General features: G+C 40.2%; 1 protein-coding gene across 9 annotated transcripts in view; it reads left to right on the plus strand.

The window, feature by feature from the left end:
* The window catches only part of LOC309523627 (putative G-protein coupled receptor 34), a 303,235-nt gene that overhangs the window by 3,104 nt on the left and 284,732 nt on the right, over positions 1-15,399 (plus strand). The window lies entirely within an intron of this gene.

The following is a 15,399-nucleotide window of genomic DNA, read 5'->3' on the forward strand; positions in this document are numbered from 1 at the left end:
AGGTGGCATTGTGGGTCTTCTTCCAGGCCGGTGGAGCTTCTGCTGAGAAGTCCTAAGGCCTTCAAGCTGGGGTTAGGCACACGAGGCTAGGTATCTTCAGAGGGTCAGAAAGTACACACACACCCATCCGTCTTCCTGAGTTTCTGAAATGTGGTGAAACTCTTAATATGTGAGCTTAGCAAAATGAGTAATTCCTTTTTAAATAGACCTTCATCTTTTAACCAACTGTGGACTTCTAAGGTGGGCGGGATGTGGGTTTCCTTTCAATTCCCCCCAAACATTTAATATATAGTGATTTGAAACAATAATACGCAATCTAGGTCAAAATCAGTAGAATATCATAAAGGTAAAAGTAGTGGCCCAGGGGCCATTCTAGACAGTATTACCTGAAAGTCGATTTGATTTATTTATCTGGTTATCAAAGCAAACACTGCTGTTTTCTTGCAGGAATTCACATTGCGTGCCCTCTGAATTAAGGGGGGTTTGACCTGTTTCTGGTTCAGTAATGTGAACAGTTCTAGTGTGTGTCCATGTCTTACTAAACACATAACAATGTGCTGTACAAATTCATTGAAACAATGAATTTCGTACAATAGTTTATTGTACAAAACTCACACAGAGATGTACAAAACTCACAGACGTGTACATTATTAACAGATATGACCTCCACTATTTTTAAGCAGCATTTGAACATGGTTTGGCATGGGGTCTACTCATTTTGAACAGTTACTGTTGATTTTCGGATCCCTGTACCACACTTGAATCAGCGCCTGAATGAGTTTCTCCATAGTCATACAATCTACAGCACATAGGTGACTTTTGCATATAGCCCATGAATTCTCAATGGGATGTACATCCGGGGAATTCCCTGGCCAATCAAGTACCTGTATTTGCTGCTCTGTCATGAATTTCTTCCCCACTTTTGATGTGTGACAGGGGGCTAGGTCCTGCTCCAGTATCCCAGTACTCTCAGGATACTGCTTTTCCAGCTCTGGAGTAACTCTTTCATAGTACCATTGGTGGGACATATTTTCAGGATGGAGCGCTACCATGACCAACATTTTAAATTCGCTTGGCACCTTATGACTATACTTCTATTTGGTATTTTGACGTTGCTTATATTAATGTGTATTCTATACCGTTATATTTAAGTTAAAGTTTTGTATGGAAAAGTGGGGAAATTTTTTTTACTCAGAGGGGGAAGGAGGAACAGATTAGCTAAGCATGGAAGAGGTGACCATATTAGACCAAGGGGTGGAGTTTATGGGCAATCTATCCAAAATACATTTGTATTTCGAGGAGTTAGTGATTTGACATGGTTACCCTTCCTGCCTTCTCTTCCTTCTCCCTCTCTATCTCCTGAGCTGTGTATCAGGAGATCTTTACTGCTGGGTGTTTTTAGATATGCTCTAAGCCCCACAGAATCCCTTGGGAAAGCCATGCAAATGGGTGGGTTATAAAGATGATGATGATCATGATGATGATTTATATATACATATAGCTGATGTCCATACAGAAACTGTGCAAAAACTTGCAATGTTTATATTTTAAAAAGATGAATACTAGAGTCATAGTTGCAAATACTTTCTTTTTGCATGGTTCCTAGTCACTGAGCTAAGTGACAGCGGACTTCTGTATAGGAGCTACTGCTGGGTCACACTGGGTTGATGGTATTCACTGTGCCATCAACTCAATATTTTTTTAAAACGACCCCCCCCCATGTGGGGTGGAATTTAGTTCACAAGAATGGTCACTTTAAACTGGACGAAAGAGTAGTGGAATTCCCTCTCCTTGTTCATCTTGCAGAAATAGTCTGTCCTGTGGTTGGCAGCGTAGTCTATGGACCTCAGGGATGTCAGTGAGCCCGTAGAGCTTGCCCGGGAGCCCTGGGAAGACAGTGAAGAAAGCAACCGAGCACTAGATGAAGTTGAAATGGCCTTCCTAGAAATGGGAGATACTTCTTTAGATAGCAGCCTCTGACTGTAAAACTTAATGGTTTAGATGTGGTGATTATTGCTTTGGTGTTCCTGATTATTCTGTTAGCGCTTCTGTTATTTTTTCCAGTGTTTCTTTCACACTACATTACTTGTTTTGCCATGTTTTTCTATCTTTTACAAAGGAAATGGGGCTGCTGCAGTTGGAAAGATGCCTTACTTGGTCATATGGCACAAATGGTTGGAGCCCCATGGTATTAAAGTTTAAGACATGCCTGCAAGGAGCACTCTGAATGTTCTGACATTTGGGTGCAATCAAACTGCAGAATCTGAACTACACATCTGAACTTCCCATTCCTCTTCCTCATCTACGACTAGCGGGCCATTTCCCTTGCCAGTCCCACTTCTCTGTGAAGTTATATCTCTCAATGTGGCCAAGATGTGTCCTTCCACATCTGTTGCATGTCCCGCTCGGCTCCCTATGGCATGTGTCTCTTGCAGCTGATGGTGGCTGTCATTTGCATCCCCCATAACAGTAACCCAACGGGGGATGTTGGCCCCCTCAATATTGGATGGATTGAACCCCCATGGCCAGGATTCAACCCAGATGGGAATGCATTTTATTATCTGTGTTTTCCAATAATTCTTTTTTAATTTTTTTTAAAAAAACATTATTTTATTTTCAATGCAAAATCATTATATAAACTAGCATTTTTAAGATCAAAACCTTAAAAAAAGTATTGAAAGTACCCTTATAAAAAGAGTACAAACAGAATTTAAATAAACCCATCTCAGCATTTTAGTTGATTAGGTTAATATTTTGTATACTATAGCTAAACCTACTAAATAACTATACCATTAGATGAATACATAATATTACAGTTTCACATCTAAGGTTGTTTTCTTTAGAGTGCAGCATAGTACAACATTCAAAATAAATGTATCCTTAAATGGCATTACAATTAAGGCACAATATAACCCACTTAGCATTAACCCTTGAAGAACTGCAATCTCAACAAGCAGCTTCATGAGAGACCTATGCTTTTGTAACAAAAATTACAAACATTAAATCCAAAATAATACTGTATAAACAAGAAAGAAAAACAAAACATACAAAAAAGAAAGAAAAACAAAGTAAAAAACAAGACAAAAAGGCATACATCTACAATTAAAACCATATCATCATTCTAATCTAATCAATACATACATAAAGACATATTGACATCCTTCCTTTGTCCTAAAACCTCAAATTTTTTACTCTTACTGTATTGTTGTGTCTAATGTAGATTACTTCCATCTTTGTACTTTAACCCTGTAAAGCATCATTCATTACATACCGATAAGCTTACTCCAGAGCAGTGTTTTTCATATACTCTTTAGCACATCCCCATTCTTTTAATAATTTCTGGTCCGATTGTCCCCTTATGAATGCTGTGTGTCTTGCCAGATTTATACATTCACAAAATTTAATTTGCCATTCTTTCATTGATGGAATTTTTCTCCCTTTCCAGTTTTTTGCTATAAGCATCCTGGCAGCTGTCGTTGCATAAAGGAATACTTTCCTTTGATTGTCGGGAATATTGTTTGTGATTATACCTAAAAGGAATGCCTCCGGTTTTTTTACTGAAAGATATTTTAAACATCTTTCTGATTTCTTCCTAAATTTCATTCTAGAATTCTTTAATAGGTCGACATTCCCACCACATGTGAAACATTGTTCCTATTTCTTTTTTGCATCTCCAGCAGGTATTTGATTTTAATTTGTAAATTTTAGCCAATTTTACCGGAGTTAAGTACCATTGGTACATTATTTTCATGAAATTTTCTTTGATTGTATAACATGCCGTAAATTTAATATCCCATTTCCATAATTTCTCCCATTGGTCCAGCCGAATTATGTATCCTATATCGCATGCCCATTTAGTCATAACTTCTTTTACTTGTTCATCCTTTAAGTCCCATTCTAATAATAAATTATACATTTTGGTTATATTCTTTTTTGAGTTTTGTAATAATTCTTTTTGTAATTTTGATTCTTCTTTTTCAAATCCTATTGCTTTATCCTGATTGAATATTTGGGCAATTTGGTGATATTGTAACCATGTGGTGCAGTATTGGGTCACCTCTTCGTATGGTCTTAGTTTTAATTGGCCCTGTTCCTCTTTTAGGAGCTGCTGGTATGTCACCATTCTTCCTATCGTATTTTTCTTTTTAACCAATGATACTTCTAACGGTGAGACCCACCATGGGATTTTCGGTTCTAACAACCTTCTATGTCTCACCCAGAGCTTATATAATGAATTTCTAATTACATGACTTAGAAATTCTTTATGTACCGCCACTTTGTTGTAAATTAGATAGGCATGCCAACCGTATCTGTTGTTCCATCCCTGCAAGTCTAAAATGACATTATTATGTAACTTAATCCAGTCTCTGATCCAACTAAAGCATACCGCATCATAATATATTCTCAGGCATTTGACATCTGTCGCATGTCCTGCTCGGCTACCTATGGTGTGTGTCTTGAAGCTGATGGTGGCTGTCATTTGCTTCCCCAAAACAACAACCCAACAGGGGATTTTGACCCCCTCAATATCGGGGAAATTGAGCCCCCATGGCCAGGATTCAACCCAGATGGGAATGCATTTAATTATCTGTGTTTTCTAATAATTCTTGTAGCTTCCCCACCACTATCGTCTCCACCAGTTTGCCCCAGATTTTTTTTGGGGGGAGGTTAACATTCCAATTTCTCCTCCATCTTTGCCTCGCTGGCCAGTCCCATTTCCTTGGCACTGTGTGGTCAAGTTTCTCAATGTGACCTAGATGTGTTCATCCAAATCTGTTGCATGTCCCACTCGGCTGCCTGCACCCTGAGCCAAATTAATTGTTTGGTCCCTTAGGCTGGCTTAAGATGCGGTTTAAAAATACTGAGGATTTTGCTCTAGTTTGCTCTAGTTAGAGTTGCCAATCATTCTGGTTCCTTCCTCTTGGTTAAAAGTTGTTTATTTGTTTGGAAACCTGTTATGGTGAGAGGAATAAATATAGTAAAGGAGGAATAATTCAATCTTGGTGTAGAAAAGCCCCAAAACCTGTGCAAAACCCTGTAATTCTATATTTGAAAAATAGTACCATTGAAGTAGCAAATATTTCCACTGACTGTAAAACTTAGTTAATGACACATGGCCTGAGGGGTTGAGGTTTGCGCTTCATCCTGGGGTTTTAGTTTAGACCTTTGCCACTGCTTTTCTGAGGGGAAGGGGGGGGGAGAGAGACGCAGTGGAATAAAGGGTTGTATATAAGAGTAAGAGAATGCTTGTGCAACCAGTCAAGCAATAAAGAAGCTCTTGACTGTGAATTTGAGTAGGACTCCTCTTCTTGTCTGGGGAAAACACTGCTACAAACAGTGAGAAGCACACCAGAGAAGCAGGAAAGGGCAGAAGAAGTGTGTGGGAGAAACCTCTAATAGTTTCTCCTAGGGTTGACCTCCGTTACTGGCAAGTAGGCGGGTGTGGAGTTAGGAGCCAGTGTTGTGAGTGTGGTTGCTTGCATTGCCTTCTTCTGCCTGTCAGTGACCATCCGGGAGAGGGTGGGAATGAACCACCCCCAAACTGAGCTGCAGCGGAACGAGGGATTACGGTTTGCGAAGGAGAAACAGGACAAGCCATTCCTTGGACCTCCGTCACCCCCCCCACCAGTGCTCTTCCAGTAGGGGAGAGGACATAAGAACTTAGTGGATCCTTTGGGGGGGGGGAAAGAGTTGTAGGGGTTCCTGAAACCTCTAGCTGTCTTTCGAATGGACAGTGTTGAATATGAATGCTGGTCTGTATGATCACTATCAATAGTTTTTATTTTTTCCTCATTTAGTGGGGCTTGAAAATAAAGTTATTTTTTCAATCCAAAAAACAAACAAACAAAAAAGAAAAACATTTATTTGGATTTTCATTCTCTCTGCAAAAGGAAAGAAGAAAGGTTCATTCAGGGATTAATTAACAAAAAAGAGGAGGGCATCCTAACAGCCAGAAAGGGTGCTCTGCTTAGAAAACAGCAAAGAGCTGGCTGCTCCATCCCTTCCCACTGCTGCTGCTGCTGCTAATGGAGGTTTGAAGGAAAACGGGCCGAGTTCTGGGATTCGTCAGGTGGCAGCTGCCATGCCGCCAGATTCCCCCTGTGGTCCGTGCTCTGCCGGTCTATGTGGCCATTTGCAGAGGAGTGATTTCCACAGTCCCTCACCATCACCCCCCCTTCCTCTAGGCGAGGGAAATAAAATTGCAGGAGTTTCCAGTTTCTGTACGTACATCAGCAATAGGTACACTTCAGTCCTTTCTACACCAAAACAGATTCTCTTTCGAACATGCCATCAGGTGGTACCGCCACACAGCTCACACCCGCCCTTTATGAACTTTTCAGCTACTTCAACCACTCCACTTTTTCCACGATCTGCATGTTCTTTTCACTCATTTTCTACAACTAGATGAAATCCTTGCTAGTCTTGCATCAATAGGAGCCCCACAACCACCACCCCGTCCCTCCAAATATTAGAAATATTTATATATATATATATATATATATATATATATATATATATATATATATATCACAAATCCGTATATCTATATATCTAGCAGGGTATCCTCTCCCCTCTTTTCTGCAGCAATGAATCTCTTGTAACTTCAATAATGGAAAGCATTCTGTGGTTACCAATCTTGAGATATTCCTCTTCCTCTTCTTCCTTCTCCTCTTCATCTCAATATTCCAGTGGTTCTTCCTCTCCACCCCCCTTTTGAGAAAAGGTCTTAGTCATCTGAAAAATCTACCTGCAAGACAGAAGTCACTGGCTTGTTGCGTGGCCTGTCCCTTTAGCTTCCTCTGCCCCTATGTGTTCTGAGGTGTGCATCCTCAGAAAAGGTTGAGTGTTTTAAGTGAGACAAAAGTTATTTGATGGCAGGGTGTGAATTGTGGAGGAGATTATACATTAAATATCAATTTTCCTTTAGGCTGGATGAGATTTCCCTTTAGTTTTGATATTTCTCCAGCAAACCCAGCAAACTCAAAACCAGCAGCAGGATGGGACGGAGCAGCCAGCTCTTTGCAGCTTTTCAAGCAGAGCACCCTTTCTGGCTGTTAGGATCCCTTCCTCTTTTTTGTGAATTAATCCCTGAATGCACCTCCCTAATGACTGTGCCAGATGTAGCATTGTCTTTCACTTCTCTCCTCTGGCATACAGAATAATACAGATAAATATGATTGGGATTCTTCAAGTCCAGAATCTGGCTCTTGTGGATCACTTGCTGATTCCAGTGGCTGCAAATGGTTTCATTGTAGGAGGATCCCCTCCTAACAGTCATTCCAGGCTGATGCTGGTAGAAAAGGAATGAGAAAGTACATGAAGATTGTGGAAAAACTTGGAATGTGTCATAATGTACTAATATTGCCGAGCAAAACAAGCCAAGCTAAGAACTCACTCAGGATATTCAGGATTGAACCACACACCTTTGGTGGGACATCTTTTCAGGATAGAGCCCTACTACGGCCAACATTTTAAAATTGGCTTGGCACTCTGTAATTATACGGATTTTTGGTATTTTGATGTTGCTTATATTAGTGTGTATTTTATATGTTAAATTTAAACATTTGTATGGAAAAAAGGTATAGGTATTTTTACTCAGAGGGAAGGAGGAACAGATTAGCTAAGCATGAAAGAGGTAACCGTGTTGGACCAAGGGTGGAGTTTATGGGCAATCTATCCGGAAGACATTTGTATTTCGAGGAGTTAGTGGTCTGATATGGTTACCCTTCCTGCCTTCTCTTTCTTCTCCCTCTCAATCTCCTGAGCCCTGTAACAGGAGATTTTTAATGCTGGATGTTTTTAGATAAAGATGATGATGATGATGTATTTATAAATATACCTGACGGGCATACAGAAACTGTGCAAAAATTTGCAATGTTTATATTTTAAAAGGTGAATACTATAATCATAGTTGCAAACACTTTCTTTTTGCATGGTGCCTAGTCACTGATCTAAGTGACAGCGGATGGCTGTATAGGAGCTACTGCTGGATCACACTAGGTTGATGGCATTCACTGTGCCATTAACCCAATATTTTTTAAAAAACGACCCCCCCCCCAATGTGGGGTAGAATTTAGTTCACAAGAATAGTCAATTTCAACCCGGTGCTTTTCATAAACAAGGGGAATAGTGAAGAGAGAAATGAGAGCCGGTTTCAGCCTTCTCAGCCCATTGAACAAGGCACCTACATAGGTGAAGAGCCACATCCACAACACAAACTTCAGGGATTTCACTAAAAACAATTTTAAAAGGAGCCCTAAGATATGGCAATAGCTGTTGGAAAAGGTACGAGTCACTGCACATTGTTTTTGTCATTGTCTTTTTTTAGCCATCTGTTATCAGGCCATCAACTACAGGGTCATAAACTGGGACAAAAAGAGAGAGGCACTAGTGGGTCTTTTAAACGAACTAAACAGCTAATATTATTGTTCCTTGATAAAACCAAGTTACCCCATGATTTCCTAGACCAAAAAAAGCACCAGAAAAGCAACGTTTGTAAGGGCAGTACAGAATTGACCAAGTGTGAAGGTTGGAGCACTTACAAGTGATGCACACAAAATGTAAGCCACAAAGAGCAACGTGAAGGTGTTTCCATGCGAAGTGTGTCCATGTCTTACTAAACACATAACAATGTGCTGTACAAATTCATTGAAACAATGAATTTCGTACAATATTTTATTGTACAAAACTCACACAGAGATGTACAAAACTCACAGACGTGTACATTATTAACGGATATGACCTCCACTATTTTTAAGCAGCATTTGAACATGGTTTGGCATGGGGTCTACTCATTTTGAACAGTTACTGTTGATTTTCGGATCCCTGTACCACACTTGAATCAGCGCCTGAATGAGTTTCTCCATAGTCATACAATCTACAGCACATAGGTGACTTTTGCATATAGCCCATGAATTCTCAATGGGATGTACATCCGGGGAATTCCCTGGCCAATCAAGTACCTGTATTTGCTGCTCTGTCATGAATTTCTTCCCCACTTTTGATGTGTGACAGGGGGCTAGGTCCTGCTCCAGTATCCCAGTACTCTCAGGATACTGCTTTTCCAGCTCTGGAGTAACTCTTTCATAGTACCATTGGTGGGACATATTTTCAGGATGGAGCGCTACCATGACCAACATTTTAAATTCGCTTGGCACCTTATGACTATACTTCTATTTGGTATTTTGACGTTGCTTATATTAATGTGTATTCTATACCGTTATATTTAAGTTAAAGTTTTGTATGGAAAAGTGGGGAAATTTTTTTTACTCAGAGGGGGAAGGAGGAACAGATTAGCTAAGCATGGAAGAGGTGACCATATTAGACCAAGGGGTGGAGTTTATGGGCAATCTATCCAAAATACATTTGTATTTCGAGGAGTTAGTGATTTGACATGGTTACCCTTCCTGCCTTCTCTTCCTTCTCCCTCTCTATCTCCTGAGCTGTGTATCAGGAGATCTTTACTGCTGGGTGTTTTTAGATATGCTCTAAGCCCCACAGAATCCCTTGGGAAAGCCATGCAAATGGGTGGGTTATAAAGATGATGATGATCATGATGATGATTTATATATACATATAGCTGATGTCCATACAGAAACTGTGCAAAAACTTGCAATGTTTATATTTTAAAAAGATGAATACTAGAGTCATAGTTGCAAATACTTTCTTTTTGCATGGTTCCTAGTCACTGAGCTGACAGCGGACTTCTGTATAGGAGCTACTGCTGGGTCACACTGGGTTGATGGTATTCACTGTGCCATCAACTCAATATTTTTTTAAAACGACCCCCCCCCGATGTGGGGTGGAATTTAGTTCACAAGAATGGTCACTTTAAACTGGACGAAAGAGTAGTGGAATTCCCTCTCCTTGTTCATCTTGCAGAAATAGTCTGTCCTGTGGTTGGCAGCGTAGTCTATGGACCTCAGGGATGTCAGTGAGCCCGTAGAGCTTGCCCGGGAGCCCTGGGAAGACAGTGAAGAAAGAACCGAGCACTAGATGAAGTTGAAATGGCCTTCCTAGAAATGGGAGATACTTCTTTAGATAGCAGCCTCTGACTGTAAAACTTAATGGTTTAGATGTGGTGATTATTGCTTTGGTGTTCCTGATTATTCTGTTAGCGCTTCTGTTATTTTTTCCAGTGTTTCTTTCACACTCCATTACTTGTTTTGCCATGTTTTTCTATCTTTTACAAAGGAAATGGGGCTGCTGCAGTTGGAAAGATGCCTTACTTGGTCATATGGCACAAATAGTTGGAGCCCCATGGTATTAAAGTTTAAGACATGCCTGCAAGGAGCACTCTGAATGTTCTGCCATTTGGGTGCAATCAAACTGCAGAATCTGAACTACACATCTGAACTTCCCATTCCTCTTCCTCATCTACGACTAGCGGGCACAAATGGTTGGAGCCCCATGGTATTAAAGTTTAAGACACGCCTGCAAGGAGCACTCTGAATGTTCTGCCATTGGGGGGCAATCAAGCTGCAGAAAGCTTTAGCTTTCTCTGTCCCTATGTGTTCTAAGGTGATTTTATCTAAGGTGGGCTGCTGCAGTTGGAAAGATGCCTTACTTGGTCATATGGCACAAATGGTTGGAGCCCCATGGTATTAAAGTTTAAGACACGCCTGCAAGGAGCACTCTGAATGTTCTGCCATTGGGGGGCAATCAAGCTGCAGAAAGCTTTAGCTTTCTCTGTCCCTATGTGTTCTAAGGTGATTTTATCTAAGGTGGGCTGCTGCAGTTGGAAAGATGCCTTACTTGGTCATATGGCACAAATGGTTGGAGCCCCATGGTATTAAAGTTTAAGACACGCCTGCAAGGAGCACTCTGAATGTTCTGCCATTGGGGGGCAATCAAGCTGCAGAAAGCTTTAGCTTTCTCTGTCCCTATGTGTTCTAAGGTGATTTTATCTAAGGTGGGCTGCTGCAGTTGGAAAGATGCCTTACTTGGTCATATGGCACAAATGGTTGGAGCCCCATGGTATTAAATTTAAGACATACCTGCAAGGAGCACTCTGAATGTTCTGCCATTTGGGTGCAATCAAACTGCAGAATCTGAACTACACATCTGAACTTCCCATTCCTCTTCCTCATCTACGACTAGCGGGCCATTTCCCTTGCCAGTCCCACTTCTCTGTGAAATTATATCTCTCAATGTGACCAAGATGTGTCCTTCCACATCTGTCGCATGTCCCGCTCGGCTCCCTATGGCGTGTGTCTCTTGTAGCTGATGGTGGCTGTCATTTGCATCCCCATAACAGTAACCCAACGGGGGATGTTGGCCCCCTTAATATTGGATGGATTGAACCCCCATGGCCAGGATTCAACCCAGATAGGAATGCATTTTATTATCTGTGTTTTCCAATAATTCTTTTTTAATTTTTTAAAAAACATTATTTTATTTTCAATGCAAAATCCTTATATAAACTAGCATTTTTAAGATCAAAACCTTAAAAAAAGTATTGAAAGTACCCTTATAAAAAGAGTACAAACAGAATTTAAATAAACCCATCTCAGCATTTTAGTTGATTAGGTTAATATTTTGTATACTATAACTAAACCTACTAAATAACTATACCATTAGATGAATACATAATATTACAGTTTCACATCTAAAGTTGTTTTCTTTAGAGTGCAGCATAGTACAACTTTCAAAATAAATATATCTTTAAATGGCATTACAATTAAGGCACAATATAACCCACTTAGCATTAACCCTTGAAGAACTGCAATCTCAACAAGCAGCTTCATGAGAGACCTATGCTTTTGTAACAAAAATTACAAACATTAAATCCAAAATAATACTGTACAAACAAGAAAGAAAAACAAAACATACAAAAAAGAAAGAAAAACAAAGTAAAAAAAGACAAAAATGCATACATCTACAAATAAAACCATATCATCATTCTAATCTAATCAATACATACATAAAGACATATTGACATCCTTCCTTTGTCCTAAAACCTCAAATTTTTTACTCTTACTGTATTGTTGTGTCTAATGTAGATTACTTCCATCTTTGTACTTTAACCCTGTAAAGCATCATTCATTACACACCGATAAGCTTACTCCAGAACAGTGTTTTTTCATATACTCTTTAGGACATCCTTATTCTTTTAATAATTTCTGGTCCGATTGTCCCCTTATGAATGCTGTGTGTCTTGCCAGATTTATATATTCACAAAATTTAATTTGCCATTCTTTCATTGATGGAATTTTTCTCCCTTTCCAGTTTTTTGCTATAAGCATCCTGGTAGCTGTTATTGCATAAAGGAATACTTTCCTTTGATTGTTGGGAATATTGTTTGTGATTAAACCTAAAAGGAATGCATCTGGTTTTTTTACTGAAAGATTTTAAACATCTTTCTGATTTCTTCCTAAATTTCATTCTAGAATTCTTTAATAGGTCGGCATTCCCACCACATGTGAAACATTGTTCCTATTTCTTTTTTGCATCTCCAGGAGGTATTTGATTTTAATTTGTAAATTTTAGCCAATTTTACCGGAGTTAAGTACCATTGGTACACTATTTTCATGAAATTTTCTTTGATTGTATAACATGCCGTAAATTTAATATCACATTTCCATAATTTCTCCCATTGCTCCCATTGCTCCAGCCGAATTATGTATCCTATATCGCATGCCCATTTAGTCATAACTTCTTTTACTTCTTCATCCTTTAACTCCCATTCTAATAATAAATTATACATTATTATACATTTTGGTTATATTCTTTTTTGAGTTTTGTAATAATTCTTTTTGTAATTTTGATTATTCTTTTTCAAATCCTATTGCTTTATCCTGATTGAATATTTGGGCAATTTGGTGATATTGTAACCATGTGGTGCAGTATTGGGTCACCTCTTCGTATGGTCTTAGTTTTAATTGGCCCTGTTCCTCTTTTAGGAGCTGCTGGTATGTCGCCATTCTTCCTATCGTATTTTTCTTTTTAACCAATGATACTTCTAACGGTGAGACCCACCATGGGATTTTCAGTTCTAACAACCTTCTATGTCTCACCCAGAGCTTATATAATGAATTTCTAATTACATGACTTAGAAATTCTTTATGTACCGCCACTTTGTTGTAAATTAGATAGGCATGCCAACCGTATCTGTTGTTCCATCCCTCCAAGTCTAAAATGTCATTATTATCTAACTTAATCCAGTCTCTGATCCAACTAAAGCATACCACATCATAATATATTCTCAGGCATTTGACATCTGTGGCATGTCCCACTCGGCTATCTATGGTGTGTGTCTTGAAGCTGATGGTGGCTGTCATTTGCTTCCCCAAAACAACAACCCAACAGGGGATTTTGGCCCCCTCAATATTGGGGAAATTGAGCCCCCATGGCCAGGATTGAACCCAGATGGGAATGCATTTAATTATCTGTGTTTTCTAATAATTCTTGTAGCTTCCCCACCACTATCGTCTCCACCAGTTTGCCCCAGATTTTTTTGGGGGGAGGTTAACATTCCAATTTCTCCTCCATCTTTGTCTCGCTGGCCAGTCCCATTTCCTTGGCACTGTGTGGTCAGGTTTCTCAATGTGACCTAGATGTGTTCATCCAAATCTGTTGCATGTCCCACTCGGCTGCCTGCACCCTGAGCCAAATTAATTGTTTGGTCCCTTAGGCTGGCTTAAGATGCGGTTTAAAAATACTGAGGATTTTGCTCTAGTTTGCTCTAGTTAGAGTTGCCAATCATTCTGGTTCCTTCCTCTTGGTTAAAAGTTGTTTATTTGTTTGGAAACCTGTTATGGTGAGAGGAATAAATATAGTAAAGGAGGAATAATTCAATCTTGGTGTAGAAAAGCCCAAAAACCTGTGCAAAACCCTGTAATTCTATATTTGAAAAATAGTACCATTGAAGTAGCAAATATTTCCACTGACTGTAAAACTTAATTAATGACACATGGCCTGAGGGGTTGAGGTTTACGCTTCATCCTGGGGTTTTAGTTTAGACCTTTGCCACTGCTTTTCTGAGGGGAAGGGGGGAGAGAGAGAAGCAGTGGAATAAAGGGTTGTATATAAGAGTAAGAGAATGCTTGTGCAACCAGTCAAGCAATAAAGAAGCTCTTGACTGTGAATTTGAGTAGGACTCCTCTTCTTGTCTGGGGAAAACTCTGCTACAAACAGTGAGAAGCACACCAGAGAAGCAGGAAAGGGCAGAAGAAGTGTGTGGGAGAAACCTCTAATAGTTTCTCCTAGGGTTGACCTTCGTTACTGGCAAGTAGGCGGGTGTGGAGTTAGGAGCCAGTGTTGTGAGTGTGGTTGCTTGCATTGCCTTCTTCTGCCTGTCAGTGACCATCCGGGAGAGGGTGGGCATGAACCACCCCCGAACTGAGCTGCAGCGGAACGAGGGATTACGGTTTGCGAAGGAGAAACGGGACAAGCCATTCCTTGGACCTCCGTCACCCCCCCCACCAGTGCTCTTCCAGTAGGGGAGAGGACATAAGAACTTAGTGGATCCTGGGGGGGGGGAGTTGTAGGGGTTCCTGAAACCTCTAGCTGTCTTTCGAATGGACAGTGTTGAATATGAATGCTGGTCTGTCTGATCACTATCAATAGTTATTTTTTCCTCATTTAGTGGGGCTTGAAAATAAAGTTATTTTTTCAATCCAAAAAGAAAAAAACAAACAAACAAAAAAGAAAAACATTTATTTGGATTTTCATTCTCTCTGCAAAAGGAAAGAAGTGAGATGCTGTACTTCATCTCGCACAATCATTAGAGAGGTTCATTCAGGGATTAATTAACAAAAAAGAGGAGGGCATCCTAACAGCCAGAAAGGGTGCTCTGCTTAGAAAACAGCAAAGAGCTGGCTGCTGCATCCCCTCCCACTGCTGCTGCTGCTGCTGCTAATGGAGGTTTGAAGGAAAACGGGCCGAGTTCTGGGATTCATCAGGTGGCAGCTCTCATGCCGCCAGATTCCCCCTGTGGTCCGTGCTCTGCCGGTCCACGAGGCCATTTGCAGAGGGGTGATTTCCACAGTCCCTCACCATCACCCCCCCTTCCTCTAGGCGAGGGAAATAAAATTGCAGGAGTTTCCAGTTTCTGTACATACATCAGCAATAGGTACGCTTCAGTCCTTTCTACACCAAAACGGATTCTCTTTCGAACATGCCATCAGGTGGTACCGCCACACAGCTCACACCCGCCCTTAATGAACTTTTCAGCTACTTCAACCACTCCACTTTTTCCACGATCTGCATGTTCTTTTCACTCATTTTCTACAACTAGATGAAATCCTTGCTAGTCTCGCATCAATAGGAGCCCCACAACCACCACCCCGTCCCTCCAAATATTATATATATATATATATATATATATATATATATATATATGCAGGTTTTGGTGTCTTCGGGTGTCTTCCCGTGTAAGAGTCGGGGTGTCTGGGCGAC

Source organism: Podarcis vaucheri (assembly GCF_965113315.1).
Source record: "Podarcis vaucheri genome assembly, chromosome: Z".
NCBI lineage: Eukaryota > Metazoa > Chordata > Lepidosauria > Squamata > Lacertidae > Podarcis > Podarcis vaucheri.